At 45.1% G+C, this 17,551-nt stretch overlaps 1 long non-coding RNA gene across 1 annotated transcript in view; it reads left to right on the top strand.

Moving 5' to 3' along the window:
- Positions 1-314: 314 nt before the first annotated feature.
- The window catches only part of LOC134735626 (uncharacterized), a 53,325-nt gene continuing 36,088 nt past the window's right edge, over positions 315-17,551 (top strand). Inside the window, exon 1 of the long non-coding RNA XR_010118913.1 lies at positions 315-379. This is a non-coding gene — a long non-coding RNA (uncharacterized lncRNA). The remainder of the gene's footprint in view (positions 380-17,551) is intronic.

Genomic DNA, 17,551 nt, shown 5'->3' on the forward strand with positions numbered 1-17,551 from the left:
TGTAAGCACAGCAGCATTGGAATTTCTTTTCAGCATTTTATTGAAAAGTAGGGAAATACTGGAGCATTCCAACTGGGGAAGGAAACTAAGCTTCTCCTTTGAAGCTCCAGCTGCACTTAGGTCTAATGCAAAAGGCAGTATTTGCTTTAGCCACTTCCTGACTTTCTCATGCGATGTGGAAACTAGAAGTTAGCTGGATTCCAAAGCTGGGAGTCAAATCCTAGGTCCATGCCCTTGGCTCAGTCCCTGTCTTCCAGAGACGGCATCCTGAGTAAAGACAAACACCGCTGTTTTTTCTCTTCCTCCAGACCGGGTGGTGGAATGACAAGTGACTGTCGTTCTGCTGCTATGGAGAATGTGCACTCAGAGGAAGACAGCGGTAAGTAATAATACATCGCTGGATGGTGGGTCTGTGGTACCTTGCACACACAGGAAGCCTCCTCGGGAATGCCCCATATGGCAGGCCCTGTCAGTTCTCAAGACCCAGCCTCCCTCTGTGCCTCATCAGCCTGCCACCACCTTGCCACCAAAGTGAGCATTCTCAAACAAAAACTCTCTCCTTGAAATTCCCATGGCTCCCATGACTTACGGCAGTGGTCCTCAATCCTGACCGCAGATCAGAGCCACCTGGACACAACCGCACCCCAAACCTTCGCAAACAGAATTCCCGGGGACAGACAGGACACAGAAAGAAAATCTGTATTTGTCGTTTACTTTTCAAGTCTTTAACCTTTTTGGAATCAGAGATATAATTCCAGCCACACAAAAGAACTCAAGCTTCCATGATGTGTATTTCCAGAGGAATTCCATTTTCCTCCTGAATTGCCTCTGAGGAATCCTGGGTTAAAGGAGGGGAGTGATAGTTCAATTTTCCTTGATTTTTTCTTTTTCCTGTTACACCAGCTGAGACCTCCTGTCCTCAACTTTTTCCTTGATCAGTTTGGAGGTCTTGATATCTGTCTTTGTATCACTTTACCCTCTGCTTTCCCCAGGACATCCCCACCACCAGGCTGTCACTGAGCAGTGGTATAAAGCTTAACTAATAACCTGGTATAAAACTTAACTGAAGACCTTAAGGTATAAAGCTTAACTAATGCTGACACTGAGCAGTGGTATAAAGCTTAACTAATGACCTAATGGTGAAAGACAGCAATAGGAAACAACGTAATATTCCATACCAGACACCACTGCTCCCGTGTGACTTGGCCTTTCCCACCATTAGACAAGTTAGTGCCTGGCCATTGCTGTCCTGATGCCCTGACCTTATCCGCCCCCTGCCCCTTCTTCCCCTCTTATCTCCTCTCCTGTACTCCAGTTTCAAGTTCTTTCCCTTTCTCTCCAACCCAAAAATCATCTCCGTCTTCCTCTGGGAACCACCCAGATGATGCCCAAGTTGAAGGCATCTTCCCCGTGTCTGACCACCACCCTTCGTTTTGCAGAGCAGCTTTACACTTTTGGCATCAAGCTCCCCCTCCAGCCAAGCCCCACTGAGCCTTGTATCTAAGAAACAGTATCAGCATGCATTTCCTAAAGAAGCGTTCTCCGAAAACAAATTCTTTCATTTTCTCTACATGGTCAGATTTTTAAAATTACAAATATCTTTCTTGCTGGAACTGATTCTCAAAAGCTCTCCAGATGATTCTGCTACAGGTGATCCCCTGACGGTGTCTGGGAACCAGGGCCGCCTTCTCTGTGGAAGTGTTACTGGAAAGGGGGTCCCTACCCAGACCCCAAAAGAGAGTTCTTGGATCTTGCACAAGAGAGAATTCTGGGCGAGTCCACAGAGTAAAGTGAAAGCAGGTTTATTAGAGAAGTAAAGAAACAAAGGATGGCTATTCCATAGGCAGAGCAGCCCCGAAGGCTGCTGGTTGGCTATTTTTATGGTTGTTTTTTGATCATATGCTAAACAAATGATAGATTATTCTTGAGTTTTCTGGGAAAGGGGTGGAGAATCTCCCCCAACTGAGGGTTCCTCCCCTATTTAAGACATATAGACTAAGTTCCAGATGTTGCCATGACATCTGTAAACTGTGATGGCACTGGTGGGAGTGTCTTTTAGCATGCTAATGCATTATAATTAGCATGTAACAAGCAGTAAGGACGACCCAGGTCACTTTCATGGTATTCTTGGTTTTGGTGGGTTTTGGCCGGCTTCTTTACTGCGTGCTGTTTTTTATCAGTAGGGTCTTTATGACTGACCTGTATCTTGTGATACCAGTCCTGCCAACTTCCCATCTCATCCTGTGACTAAAAACACTTAAACTCCTGGGAATGTAGCCCAGCAGGTCTCATCTTCATTTTACGCAGCCCCTATTCAAGATGGAGTCACTTTGGTTCAAATACCTCTGGCAGAATATGCTAATGAGAGCCTCGGCCATCTTGTAGATGGACTCCTGCTTATCCCAGGATAATTTTTTCCACCTTTTGCTCCATGTAACACCAATGTAACTTTTTCTTTTGTCACACTGCTATACTTTGTACCTATCAGTCTGGAAGCAGTCATCTTGCAGTAAGGGGATTTGGGTGTTGTCACTTTCAGACTTCCCAACCGGTCCGAGAGCACCTTGAAAGCAAGTCTTGCTCATTATGATGTCTCTGGCAGTTCAGTATGCTTGGCACAGAGGGGAGTGTTCTGCAGTGTTTACTGAATGAAGATGTGGAATGATAATGCATGCTGGAGGAGGCAATAAGGAGGTCATTAGTGACAGTGGTCACTCTCCAAGAGATGCTCACTGGGGACAGGCTGCTCCCAGAGCTGCTGCTGATGGGACCTGTATACAAGTGTTTAACCGATGGGATCCTCCCCACCTCCACTCTCTAGCCACACCCTCTGATATGGCCTCAGCCCTAAGGAAGGATGTCATTTACTTACTGATCTACCCAGACAGTCATGGTTTTAGTTTGTCAGTGGGAGGAGGCCCCTGTGAACTCACTCAGAGGCACTGCCCCTGTAGCAGAGTCCTTGGCTGCTGTGTTGCTCCCATCTCCTGAGATAGCAGTCATGATTAGAACCCTACTGCATCACTGTATTCCATTTTCTCTGTGAAGGGGATAAACCTATCACAGAATGAAAGGAAGGTACTTTAGGAAGGCCATCATCACCTCACATCTGAAAAATGTTCAAAGAGCCCAAGATGTTCCACAGGCCACTCAAACTCCACATGTGCAAAATTCAAGTCTTCACCTCTCTTGGGCACATCTGCCCTCCTCCTGCGTGTCCTTCATTGGGTACACCTGATTGCCAACCTAGAAGTCCTTTTGCTTCACCACTCCTCTCAGTCTGCCCACAAGTCTTACCGGGTTCACCTCAGAAGGTTAGTTCCCGTTACCACCTCCCCTTCATTCTTCCCTCACGGCCCCGCCTTGGTCCAGCATCCTCCCTTGATTAGATAATGCTTTCCTCACAAGTTTCATTTCCAGATGCCCTCCAGATATCCTCTAAAAACAGGATCTGATTGCCCTGTGGTGTGGTTTGGCTGTGACCCCACCCAAATCTCATCTTGAATTGTAGCTCCCGTAATTCCCATGCATTGCAGGAAGGACCTGGTGGGAGGTTATTGAATCATGGGGGCAGGTCTTTCCCATGCTGTTCTCATGACAGTGAATAATTCTCACGAGATCTGATGGTTTTATAAATGAGAGTTTCCCTGGACACAACCCCACACCTGCACATGCTCTCACTTGCTGGCTGCCCTTTGTAAGACCTCCGTTTGCTCTTCCTTCACCTTCCGCCATGATTGTGAGGCCTCCCCAGCCATGTGGAACTGTGAGTCCATTAAACCTCTTTCCTTTATAAATTACCCAGTCTCGGGTATGTCTTTATTAGCAGCCTGAGAATGGACTAATACACCTTGCTTTAAACACTTGCATGTCCCTTGTTTACTCTCAGCCCACTGGACGAGTCCTGACTCTCTAGTTTGGTATACCAGCCCACTGACTTCTGTGCCCACCTACCCCTCTGGGCTTTTCAGCAGCGCCTGCACGGGCACAGTGTTTCAGCCAGGTTCCTGAGCATGACCAGCTCCTGCAGCCTCCTTGGCTTTGCACGCGCTGTTCCCTGTGCCTGCACCCTCCCTCCTGTGTGTTGGACTCATCACCAGATGACTCTGAATCCTCCTCCAAGTTCTCTATGCCTTCGCTGTGCAATTGTGCACACCTCATTGTCACACGTAGTGTCCACATGCAATCATTTATTTTATCTTCCCCACAGGACCTTGGTGTCATGAAAGGTGATGAGTTCTTCATTTTTCTCTCCCCACAATCTGTTGAAGTGTCTAGTATGTATTTGGTACAAAGTAAATCTTTATCAAATTGAAAGTCTATCGGGGCTGGGTGCGGTGGCTCACGCCTGTAATCCCAGCACTTGGGGAGGCCAAAGCGGGCAGATCACTAGAGGCCGGGAGTTCGAGCCTGGTTAACGTGGTGAAACCCTATCTCTACTAAAAATACAAAAAATTAGCTAGGCATGGTGGCATGTGCCTGTAGTCCCAGCTACTCAGGAGGTTGAGACAGGAGAATCACTTGAACCTAGGAGGTAGAGGTTGCAGTGAGCCAAGATTGCACCACTGCATTCCAGCCTGGGCAACAGAGAGAGACTTTGTCTCAAAAAAAAAAAAAAAAAGTCTATCAGCAGGACCTCAACAGCTGTACACTGGAATAATGGAATAGCAGGCAACTACCAAGAATGAGTTAGTTCCCCACATATTGATGATAATTTCAGGGTGATATTCACAGGTACCCTTATTTTTTTTGTAAAAATAGAAAAATAACTCTTTACATTTGCTTTTGCCTATCTGAATGTAGAGAAACGTACGGAAGCCATGCTTGATTGACCCAGTGAGCGAGATTGGAGGAAGGAAAGGAAGGGTGATTTTCTTTATAACTCTATTGTTTGACTCCTCACAAAAAGCTTTACTGCTTCTGTAAAACCAATTAGGCAAAATCAAGTAAATGGTTGCTGGATGAGTAAATAGTAAACTTCAGGAAAGAAGTTTTGAGAAAAGGAGGAACACTGATTCTGTTACCTCTGAAGAAAACCAAAATTGGCAGAACATATAATTACAGTATTATTATTCACTTTGCAAAGGAATTTTCTCTCCCCTAAAAGGATCTTCATGGGCTTCTTTTAAAAGGCAACTCCAGTGAAGCTCTGACGCATTTCATCCTCTTCGTCATGTCATTAACTGCAATACTTGACAGAGGGTGGGGCTGAGAAAGAGAAAGTTTTAAGAGTCGGTGCCAATTGAAGATCAATCTGCAATGAGATAAGCTCCATTGATATTATAATGTAATTATGGGGGGAAATTATTACATTGAAAAAATTCAAAGTTCACCTAGCTTTTCTGGAGGAGAGGCACCAGAGGAGCCTACCGGAAGGAGAAGGAAAGTTGTCCCGCTTCCCAGGGCTGGGGATCACAGGAAAGGTCATGGGCTTGAGGGTACTTCTCCAAACTCTAGCAGATAAATTATGCCCAAATCCCACATCTTACTGAGAAAGCAGGTGTCTGCAATTAGTCACGGAAGGGAGGTGGGTGGTCGTGGGCAGAGAAGAAAAATTTTTTTAATAAAAAAATAAAAGTTAGGCAAAATAGAACTTGACAGTCACCATGCAAACAGAAGAAACACTACGAAAGTGACATCATTAGCATGGCTGTGGGCCTGTCTTATCCTTTGGTCTCTAAAGCAGGAGACAATGAGAGCTACTTACTGACTCATTTTTATTATTTGATAAAAGAAAAAAAGTCAATCAGTCAGGCTTACCTTATTGACTTACTAATGTCCTTGTCACTAAGGGATAATTTTAAAAAGGATTTTTCTACCAAAAGAAGAGAAATCAATTCACAGACCTCTTTGGGCTCCCACCCACAATTCGTATAGGATAAAATCAAGTTTAAAACAGAGAGTGCACCCATAAGGTTGAGAAGACATCTTGCGGTGGATCCTTTGCATAACATGAAACAAGTTGGTTGGCCTTTCTCTGTAAAGAGCAAGATAGTAAATATTTCAGGCTTTCTGGGCCAAGAAATACAATCAAGGATATTATGTAGTTACTTGTATAACAAGAGCAAAACCATTTTTTCCCACAACTTTTAAAATTGATCAATTTCAAAACTTTATGACCAGTACAGTTTGCATTTTATATTGTTTTCATGTGTCATGAAATAATATTCTCATTAAATTTTCCTGCAAGCATTTGAAAATGGAAAAAGCATTCTTAGCTTGTGGGTCACACAAAAATAGGTTGTGGCCTAGATTTGGCCCTGGGGCCATCATTTGCTGACCCCCGACATAGAACACTTCTGAGTCATGTCAGGATCCTTAATCAGTTAGGTCATCCAAGCTCAGATTGAACTGGGACATGGTTTCAGAATCCTTCTCAACACTGCATGCCTGCTAGAGACAACCACAGGATGTGAGGAGGGAGAGGCTCTTGGCTCTGCAGTAGCCATCTGATGGCTGCCTAAAGGACCGTGAACTCAGTTATCACCAGCATTCTCCCTACTCTTTCCGATCTGGGTGCAGTTGGCTCAGTCCTCCATCCCCAGCCTCGGGAAAGTCTCTCTCCCAGATCTCTGCTCCTCCTCAGCAAGCTTGCACGTTGTGCCGAGGAGCAATCGCTTCTGCTGCTACGAATTCACTTGCCCTTGTGAATTCACGTGCCCTTCATCCTTGCCTCATCCAGAACAGGGAATACAATTATTTTGATATTTTAAGTATTTTTTATAAGCCCACAGAATTTTAATGGAAGTTTGGAGAGACAATGGCAGTTTACACAGCAGAAGTAATAGCATCTGATCAGCATCATTGTTTAAGTCACCATCATAGCTAACACTTCCAGGAAACTGATTTCTTTTGCCAGGAGGTTTTCACATATTATTTGATCCTGTAATAATCAGTAGAAATAGGCTTTTTCTTTTTAACAGTTATTATCCTGTTTTACAAAAAAGAAATGAAGCTTAAGAGACTGAGCAGCTTGCTAATCACAGAGCAAGTTAATGATAGAGATGAATTTTGAACACAGTCAAGTCAGACAGTGACTTATGCCTGTAATCCCAGCACTTTGAGAGGCCAAGGCAGGCGGATCATTTGAAGTCAGGAGTTCAAGACCAGCCTGGTTAACATAGTGAAACCCCGTATGTCTTAAAAATACAAAAATTAGTCGGGCATGGTGGTACACGCCTATAGTCACAGCTACTAGCTAGGCTGAGGTGGGAGGATTGCTCAAACCCGGGAGGTGGAGGTTGCAGTGAGCTGAGATCGCTTCATTTCACTCTAGCCTGGGTGGCAGAGTGAGATTCTGTCTCAAACAAACAAACAAACAAACACCACAATCAATGACCTAGAACGCAATCAATGACCCAGAGCCCATGCACCTAAACACAACACAGGTTCTCCCTCTACAGCACTTTAATTGAACATCAGACTTTTTTGTTGTTGTTGTTGAAAGTTCTTCTATCACCTACCTCCCTGGGAATTCTCACTAGCCTGACCACCTCATAGAGTGTCCTGGCTTCTGCTCACGCTCCTGGCTCCTCTCCTTGCCCATGTCTTTCTCACCTCTTCTCCCAGATTGTTTTCATGAACTCTTAGTACCTTGATCCAATTCTTTAGAGTAATTTAGTTCTTGCCAGCTCATGTTCCCAAACTGAACTCTAGCAGAAGCCTTCTGAGGGACATAATGTCATTTTACAGGAAGAAAATATTCATTGGCCAATTGCATGTGGAAAACTAGGAGAAGGCCCATAAGGAGAAGGTGGAAGAAATGAAGCACACTAGAAAATCAGAAAATTGAGTGATGTTTTCCTTTCTGAGAGAGAAGAGGGACAGTAAACAAGTGGGAGTGTATGAAGGCAGAGCAGATGTAAGACTTTTAAAAAAAGAGGTTGCTTTGCCCCAAACTATTTAGTCAGGTCTTCTATACACAAAAACGCCTTGTGAGAAAATGCAGAATGTGAGAAATCAAGAAACGAAGAATTCGCTGGAGATAAATGGTGGGAAATGAATGTAAGCTCCCTGAGCATTTAAAGAAATTCTATAAACTTTCCATATTGGATTTTTGACACTGGACTTTCTACAGGGCACACTAATGTTATCTAAATCCTTGGAAACAGGGTGAATCTACATGATAGAGTGGAAGCCACAAGGGAAGAAGAGATTCTATCTGGGTGTGGAGAATGAAAAAAAAAAAGGTGTAAAGAGGGTGAATGTATAGTCATCTGGAAGCCATGTCACAGAGAGGAGGGGAGAGATTAAAGGGGACCTGAATAAGAGCAGGATGGTAGGGCTTGAAAGGATGGGATGAACATGAGAGACGTGATGACTCTGGTCAACAGAGACCTCTCTAGGGATGTCAACCAGAAAGGGATGTAATGTAGGAAATTAGGTGTTTTTAGACTTCTTTAGGAGGGCAAGACAAACGGGCTCTGGGCTGACCTCTAGGAATGAACAACATTGCAGAATGGCCCTCCTGGGAATTGCACCCCTGACTCAACAGTGCTAGGGAATCAAGAGACCACTTTTAGCACAATAGATTTCTGAAAGAACCCACCCTAGCTGTGGGAGGTGCTGCGGTCCTGCAAGTACTAGCTGGAGAGCTACGCTAGGCTGCTCCATCTGCAACAGCAAAATGTGTAGAGCCCAGCCCCTGCCTTGCAGCCCCCATTGCAGCAGTGACTGGACGCGGGAGCACCACTGTGCTTGCCAGCAGAAACCAGCAGAGAAAGATCTCTTCCACTTCAACCTGCCCTTCAGATTCCACATGAGTGCTTCTTATGGGGGATCTTAATTCCATTAAGAACCCTGCCCTACCAAGCCGTATTGGAGTCAGAGGCAAAAGGAAATGTCAGCAATACTACATTACTTTTTATTTTTTATTTTAATTAATTAATTTATTTATTTATTTATTTATTTTGACAGGGTCTGGCTCTGTCATCCAGGCTGGAGTGCAGTGACTCAATCATGGCTCGCTGCAGCCTTAACTTCCAGACCTCAGGTGATTCTCCCACCTCAGCCTGTCAAGTAGCTGGGACTACAGGCACACACCATCATTCCCAGCTAATTATTTTGTATTTTTTTTTTTTTATAAAGACAGGGTTTCACCATGTTGCCCAGGCTGGTCTCGAACTCAAGAACTGACTGAGCTCAAGCAATCTGCCTGCCTCCTTCTCCCAGACTGCTGGGACTACAGGTGCAAGCCACTGCACCCGGCTACTTTTTAATTTTTCAAAATACTGCATTAAGAGTATTTATCTTGGCAGGGTGCGGTGGCTCACGCTGTAATCCCAGCACTTTGGGAGGCTGAGGTGGGCGGATCACAAGGTCAGGAGATCGAGACCGTCCTGGCTAACATGGTGAAACCCCGTCTCTACTAAAACAATATAAAAAATTAGCTGGGCATGGTTGCAGGCGCCTATAGTCCCAGCTACTCGGGAGGCTGAAGCAAGAGAATGGCGTGAACCCAGGAGGCAGAGCTTGCAGTGAGCTGAGATCGTACCACTGCACTCCAGCCTGGGCAGCAGAGTGAGACTCCATCTCAAAAAAAAAAAAAAAAAAGTGTGTTTATCTTGATTACTGAGTTTTTTGATGCCCCTTAAATTTTGTGCCTGGGATGCCTTGCTTGCCTCATCCTAGACCTGGCCCTGTTAAGAACTCCAGTTACAAGGGAGTCTTAGGAATACCGTTTTTAGCTTTTCATCCTCTGTGGTACTGACGGCACCAGGGAAGAGGCTGGGATGAAGGTAGCACCATCTACGAGAGCCATCCCTCTCAACTTGGCTAGGGCTGTGGAATCCAGCTGTTTGGTCAAACACCAGTCCAGATGTTGCTGTGAGGTATTTTAAATAAATATTTTATTTTGTAAGAAAAATAACAAACTTTTTTGGAAACAGTCTCTCTCTGTCACCCAGGCTTGAGTGCCATGTCACTATCATAACTCACTGCAGCCTGGAACTCCTGGGCTCAGGCAATCCTCCTGCCTCACCCTCCCAAGTAGCTAGGACTACAGGTGTGAGTCACCGCAATCACCTGGTTTCTTCATTTTTTGTAGAGACAGGGGTCTCGCTATGTTGCCTAGGCTGGTCTTGAACTCCTGGCCTCAAACAATCCTCCAGCCTCGACCTCTCAAAGTGTTGGTATTACAGGTATGAGCTACCATGCCAGCTGGTATTTTTTAGATGTGACTGACATTTAAGTCTCTGAGTAAAGCAGATGACCCTCCCTAGTGTGAGTGGCCTCATCTAATCAGTTGAAGCCTTTCATAGAAAACCGAGGTTCCCCTCACTCCTAAGAGGAAGGAACTCTGCCTCCAGACTGCCTTCTGGCTCAACACAACATCAGCTGTTGCTGGAATTTCCAGTCTGCCCTGCAAACTGCCGGTTCCCACCATTGGGTGAGCCAATTCCTGAAAGTAAATCTTTATCTCTATTTCTATTTCTGTCTCTGTCTCTATCCCTATCCCTATCTCTATCTCTCCTCTTTGGTTCTGTTTCCTGGGAGAACTCTGACCAATACACTTGGAGGAGGTGACAGAAGTGAAGGGCCAGTCTGCTAGCTCTACCGCGGTGGAGATGGAAGTAACAATACTGGGGTAACAATACCCTTCATATAGAAGGAGAGAAGGAAGAGGCTAAGTTGGTTCCCAGGTTCCCGTGTGGGTGACCGCGATAAGGACGACAGATAAGTACCAGATATCTCCATGAGAAAACAGAGCACATGCTCATTGTCTTTGGAAGATGCAGTTCCCTGATCTCCCACATGCAGCTCTGTTCCAGTGCATGAGATCCACCCTGTGTATTTCACAAATTGGTTGCCTGGGACAAGTAATTTGGTTATTGCTTGCTTATTCATTCATTAAATGCACGCTTATTAAGTGTGTCCTGTGTCAGGTACTGTTGCAGGCTTGGGAGAAACAATGGTGAATGAAAGCTGAGATGGCTTCTTTCATGATGTTTTCAATCTAATTCAGAGAGATGTGACAAACAAACACAACACAAACAAAGGGAACAGTCCCAGGTGGTGATGTGTGCAGCCGGAACAGTGAAACAGGGCAGTGTGATGGAGCTGCAGGGAGTAGGTGCTGCCTGACACGGCCACTCACATTGAATATGCCAGGACCCCCATTCCAGCATCACATATGGTCTAAGTGTGGGGGAACATTGACCTGTCCTGTGTGTGACCAGCTGGAATGACCAGCTGAAAGAGCCCCAGGCTTATATGACAAGTTACTAAAGGGGAACCCGAGCCCAGGACAAATGTCTGTGATGAACAGCTTCTTCCTCTCTTAGCCTATTCAGGCTAAAATACCATAGGCTGGGCAACTTAGAAATACAGACTTTTTTTCCTACCCATTCTGGAAGTTGGTTGCCAGCAGATTTGTTGTTTGGTGAGGGCCTGCTTCCTGGTTCCTAGGCGGTGTCTTCTAGTGGTGTACAAATGTGGAAGGAGTGAGGGTTCTCTCTTGAGCCTCTTTCATAAGGGCACTCATCCCATTCATGGAGCTCCACCCTTACGACCTAATCACCTCCTAAAGACCCTGCTCCCTAATGTCATCACCTGGGGGTTAGGATTTCAACATGTGAATCTGCAGGGGACATACACGTGCAGGCCATAGCTGTTCTCCATGCTGATGGGTAATGGGCAGTCACTGAATGAGTCTCTGTGAGGCAATGGAGGGGGAGCTGGGTGGCAAGGCCCAGGCCCAGGCTGAGTCTACAAAGAGCAGCATCAGGATCTGCCGGGAGACAGAAGCTCTTTGGGGTGAAGGTGATGCCTATTCGTTGTTGTGTTTCCAGCAGTGACACAGTATTTGGCACATGGCAAGTCCTCTGTAAATACTGGTTGATGAATTAAGGAATCCCTTGGCTGAAGGTGGAGGGGCCGGCTACTGTGGGACCAGGGAGCCTTTGCATTGTGGATGATTTCTTCATACTTGGGAGAAGTATTTTCCTCCTTCCATAAGACAAGTCCCAGAGCCTCCCAGATGGGAAGGGCTGTCTGGTCAAATGACTCTGACTTTGTCTTTTTAATTTCAACACTTGCTGTTCCCTGGGGGACTACGATTCACTTTAATGCTGCCACCAAAGTGAGGCCAGCCAGTCCTTCCCGTCTGGGAGGCTTTCCTTAGGTTTGCCACCTTAGCACCGCTGAGATGGCCTGGGAATTTAGGAAGACTTATTTAAATGCGAAGGGAGTGGAAAAGATGACTAAGCCAAGAGCATGCATGAGGAATAAAAGCTGTCAGGTTTCTGCTGTCTGGTTTTCTCATCTTTCTATAATTTTCTGGCTTTGGTGCTCCATACTATGCAGAAAGAACCCCAAAAGATGAGTACAGTTTTCCACACAACCTGACTCAGCTCTAGGCCCATCTTCACAAATAGGGAACAAATCTTACTTCCCTTCCACACTGAAACAGGTATTTGCCATTAAGAAAAGATCACCGGATTCAACAAATCAAAGTATAGGGCACTCAGTTAAATTTGAATTTCATGTAAATAACACAGAATTCTTTGATATAAGTAGGTCTCAAATATTGCAAGTTCCAAATGTGGCACGAGGCATACGTATCTTAAAAATGATTTGCTATTTATCTGAAATTCAAATTTGACTGGGAGTCTTGTATTTTATGTGGCAACCCAAGGGAAAGATTTGAACCCTGCCACTAGCATAGGGCCTTTCCACTCAGGGCTCATCCTGGGTTCCTGCCTGAGGCCTCCACACCTCCTCCAGGGTTTGGTGGAACTTTTATAACTGTTCCAATAAGTGGCTTCTCCCTTGACTGGAGACTCTACCCACCTCCATGCCTACATGTGCAGGGGTCCTTGCCTGTCTGGACAGAATCTCAATATCTGAATCATGCATGGAGCATACCAGCCACACAACAGGAATTACACACTTCGCCACAGTTTATCGGTCGGCATAGAAGAGCTTCGCATTTTTCTTTGGGAACACAAAGCTCAGTTCCCCCAATGACCATGCTGAAAAATCCCAAGGACAGTAAGCTTCATGATAGATACAGTGGCTATTCGGAGGAGAACACGTCAATTTCTCTTACATATCAGAGGATTAAATAGTCATCCAACCCTAAGACATGCCCAGGAGCTGTTTTCAGCTCTGTTTTAACCTGTTGAGCTCCAAATAGAAACTTCTATATTTTTATCTTATGTTACGCTTCCTTTGAGGGAGTCAGTCTATAGGGTAGTGAGGTTAAAAAGAAATAACAACTTTCAAGAAAACAATCTAAAATAAGCACCTGTGTGGCGATTATAAAAATATACAAATTTCCTTTGCCTCTAGTGGTCATGTTGAAGCCCACACATTTGTGATGTGCATCGAGCCACACAGTTCTTTTCCATTTGCCCTTTTAGGTCAGATCTGTTAGATTTCCTCCCTCCCCACCACGTGATCAGTGCAAGATTTCTTGCTTTCTCTTGTTGAAGCAGAGTGCTAATACTGTTTAACCCTTGATTCAAATATCCTGGGTAATGGTCACATGCCCCGTAATAAAATATGTCCAAAGATTAGCTGGAAGTCCCGGGCCTGCTTCTCTTACTAACTCTGGCTGTCTCAGTAGTGTTTACAAGTGTCTCTAGTTACCTCCCTTTCTCCTTTGCTTAAGTGGGCATGAGATTTTGAATTCCTTAATAGATTTTAAGTTCAGCAAGAACAAGGACCTTGCCTTGTTCACTGTTCTATTGGTTTGCTAGGGCTACCATATAAAATATCACACACTAAGTGGCCTAAGCAACAGAAATTTATTTTCTCGTAGTTCTCATAGTTCTGGGGGCTGGAAGGCCAAGATCCAGGTGTCGGCAGGTTTGGTTTGTGCAGAGGCCTCTCTCCTTGGCTTGCAGGTGGCCACCTTCTTTCTGTGTCCTCACATGGTCTTTCCTCAGTGCAGGAGCCCTTGAGTGTTTTTGTCTGTAAAATTTCCTCTTCTTAAAAGGACACCAGTCAGTTGGATTAGGGCCCATGCTAACAACCTTATTTTAACTTAATCGCCTTAAAAGTTTTATTATTATTATTATTATTTTAGAGACATGGTCTCGCTCTGTCACCCAGACTGGAGTGCAGTGGTGCAATTATGGCTCACTGCAACCTTGAACTCCTGGGCGCAAGTGATCTTCCCACTCCAACCTCCTGAGAAGCTGGGACTACAGGTTTGCATCAGCACATCTGGCTAATTTTTAAATTTTTTGCAGAGACAGGGTCTCACTGTGTTGCCTAGGCTGGTTTTAAACTCCTGGCCTCAAGTGATCCTCTTGCCTTGGCCTCCCTAAGTGCTGAGCCACTGCGCCCAGGCCTTAATCACGTTTCTAAAGGTCCTATCTCCAGATACGGTCACATTCGAGGTTCTGAGGGTTAGGGCTTCAATGTATGAATTTCAGAGGACATGTAATTCAGCCCATAACAGTCACCATTAGTCCAATAACTAATGTAGTGCCTGGTACGTGATAGATGATAAATTTTGTACTCATTTGTTGAATGAGTTCAAAAACTTTGATAATGTCATTGGTGAGGCACATTTACTTAGAGTTCCTTGTTAAGCCAGAGCATCGGGTTTTTAAGCTTCTTTCCTTCCTGCACACCTTAGTGGTCATCCGTTGTGTCATGGAAAGTCATCTGGCCATGTATATAACTTGTATGACACCCTCCCTTCCACAGAGGATGCTGTACAGTAAGTGTGTGCCTCACACTCGCAGGCAGAGAGCCTGTCCTGTCCAGGTTGTTGCCACCTGCCGTACATGCAGCAGGCTGCGATGGCGACCCAGACTCCCAGCTGTCATTCTCCAGCCCTCCTTTTGGCAAATGCTTGGCATGCATCTCCACATTTCCTTTATTTCCTTCAAATTGGGAAGAAAAAAAAATAGAATCTGTCAAAGATCTCCTGCTACTTGTGTAGGGAGAAGGGGAGCCTCAACAACTTACCCATTGTCTAGGCGTTGCTCTACCAGTCTTTCAGGAAAAAAAAAAGCCCCAAAACTTTGATCCCTGGGGAGGTGAAGCGGAAGTTGATCTTCACCATTAAATTTTTTTATAGATAGCAAAGTCCATGCTTCCACCTGCATCCAAAGCACGGAGGCAGCTGGCAGAACAAAGCACCAGAGAAAAATAGCTGACCAGAATCTCTTAAATTGCCTGTGTACAGGTGCAGCTTGTTTTTCATCTTGGTGGCAGCCACTAGTGATTGACAATGTTTTACCCAGAGGACTTAACTCTTTTTTTGCCTAGATGAGCCAAAGAGACAAGTCTCATGGTTTAGAAAATAGTTCATACCCCTCTGTAGGTTCTAAGCAATTCAGCCCAAAGGCATGGGAACCGTACTTCGAACTAATGCCACCTGCAACAAAAGAAGGAACGACACGATGTCAGAGAAAAAGTTTAAAAAAATATATTGCTAGGTCTCTCCAGCTTTGAAGCCAAGGCTGGGGCATGTCTTATTTTTTTAATCGATAGATAGATGGAGACGGCATGTGACAAATGCACCTCTGGAATAGGATGCGTTACAAGTTGAACTCTCTGGGTGTTGAGTAAGTCTTAAGCTACCTGTCCCAGAAAACCCATCCCTTTATGCCCTCAGCTTTTTTTTTTTTTTTTTTGATTACCATTAAACAAGTTATTTTAGATGGTAGACAAGCAGTAGAGAGGAGACAACATCGTGCAGCCTGGTTTAAAAACCTCCAAAGACAGAACCGGGCAGCTTCGCTGGTCCTGAGCTGGTTCGGTTGTGTTTCCCCCAGGACTCCCATTGCATCTCACCTGGGTTACTTTTCATAGTTGTGTGCAAGGACATTTGCCACTGGGGAGTCCCCCACCCAAGTGGTTGCATTTGTGTGGAGACGAGACAGACAGGACTATAGGTAGAATGCTCTCTCTCTCTGGCAGTCTTGTGGGAGCGTTGATGGAAGAATGAATTGGGTGATTATACTGGGATGTGGGCAATCTTTATCTAAGGAAGAAGCAAAAACTGTGAGTACTGCAGGAATAGCTCTCAGGACCATTACAAGAGTTAACCATTTGGAAAGAAGCTAAGCACAAGGGAGGAATAACCTCCTAAACACCGAGCCTTCCTAGGGAGAGAAGGGAAGTTGGTAACTGGTGATTATAAGCTAGCACTTCAAGGGAAGCCCCCAGAGCTGTTTGGGGTGGGGGGTAGGGGGCACTCCTCAGCAGAGTCCTGAGGCAAGGCAAAGAGCTTGCTTTAAAAGTATATATATTACTTTTTTTAGAGACAGGGTCTTGCTGTGTTGCCCAGGCTAGACTGCAGTGATGCAGTCAGGGCTCACTGTAGCCCTGACCTCCCGAGCTCAAGTGACCCTCCCACCTCAGCCCCCCGAGTAGCTGGGACTACAGGCATGTACCACCATGCCCAGCTAATTTACTTTATTTGTAATTTAATTTTTGTAGGGATGGGGGGGGTCTCTGTATATTGCCCAGGCTGGCTTCGAACTCCTGACCTCAAGCGATCCTCTTGTCTTGGCTTCTCAATGTGTTGGGATTACAGGTGTGAGCCACAGTGCCCAACCAAGAGCTTGTTAATGAAGTGTTAGTATTGTGGATCCCATGGCTTCTCATTCTGGTAGCTGCATTGTAAATCACCTTCTCTCAGCACAAGGAACACTACAGATGACCATTCTTGATGATGAACATGCCCGAAACATACCGTAACACAAGCACAGAGCGTGAGCTCAATAACTCACAGCCATGGAGCAGTGTCTTGGCTTCTGAATGGAAGAAATGACATATACACAACTCTGATACTTCCTTAGAGAGGCTTAGTAAAATCATCACACTTGCCCAGCCAGGGAGCTCCCCATTCTGTGTCTTTGGCTTTGACGTGGCCTTTGAAATGAGTACATGCTAGGTTGAAGGCATTTGTCTGGATGTTCTGGTCTCCATACTCACACCTGTTAACTTGGCAGTAAAATAATCAAAGGAACTCTGTGGCCTGGAAAGCAATCCATCTCATTGATAAATCAAACTTTTTGTATGAATCTTGATGAAACTGTGTGGCCAAAAGTGATTGAATTTAAAAATTTTGAATTTTCATGAATTGTTTTGATCTTAGACATAGATTACACCTGTTAGTGATTGTGCATGAAATAAACTACCAAGATTATGTGGGAATCATAGCCTTGGTACCATGGTGGTAATCCAAATGAGGCAGATGCTTGGATGCAGGTCAACTTCATCAGAACAAAAGGTGCCGTCAACCAGACAGAGATACTATAAGGAGTAGCCTCAGACATGCTACAAGCCGAGGTCAGGAGAAGCACCTCCTCCCCTTTGGAGTCTAGGGTAGGCGTATCTGCACCATGCCTCTGCTTCCATCCAATTCACAGAAGCTGCATAAATGGTAAGAAGATCTCTTTAAGTTCTGCTTCAATATTTATCCCTTTCACTTGTACTGCTGTCACCACTACAAGCTGGAAGCAGAGAACTCCCAGGCCCAGAGAGGCCCATGGGGACACTGAGAGCTGCCGATTTTCTTTTCCCTTTGGCCATTTTATGAGGGAGACACCGTGCACATTCTAACAGATTTGTGCACAAGGGGTTA

The sequence above is a fragment of the Symphalangus syndactylus genome, chromosome 2, assembly GCF_028878055.3.
Source record: "Symphalangus syndactylus isolate Jambi chromosome 2, NHGRI_mSymSyn1-v2.1_pri, whole genome shotgun sequence".
Lineage (NCBI taxonomy): Eukaryota > Metazoa > Chordata > Mammalia > Primates > Hylobatidae > Symphalangus > Symphalangus syndactylus.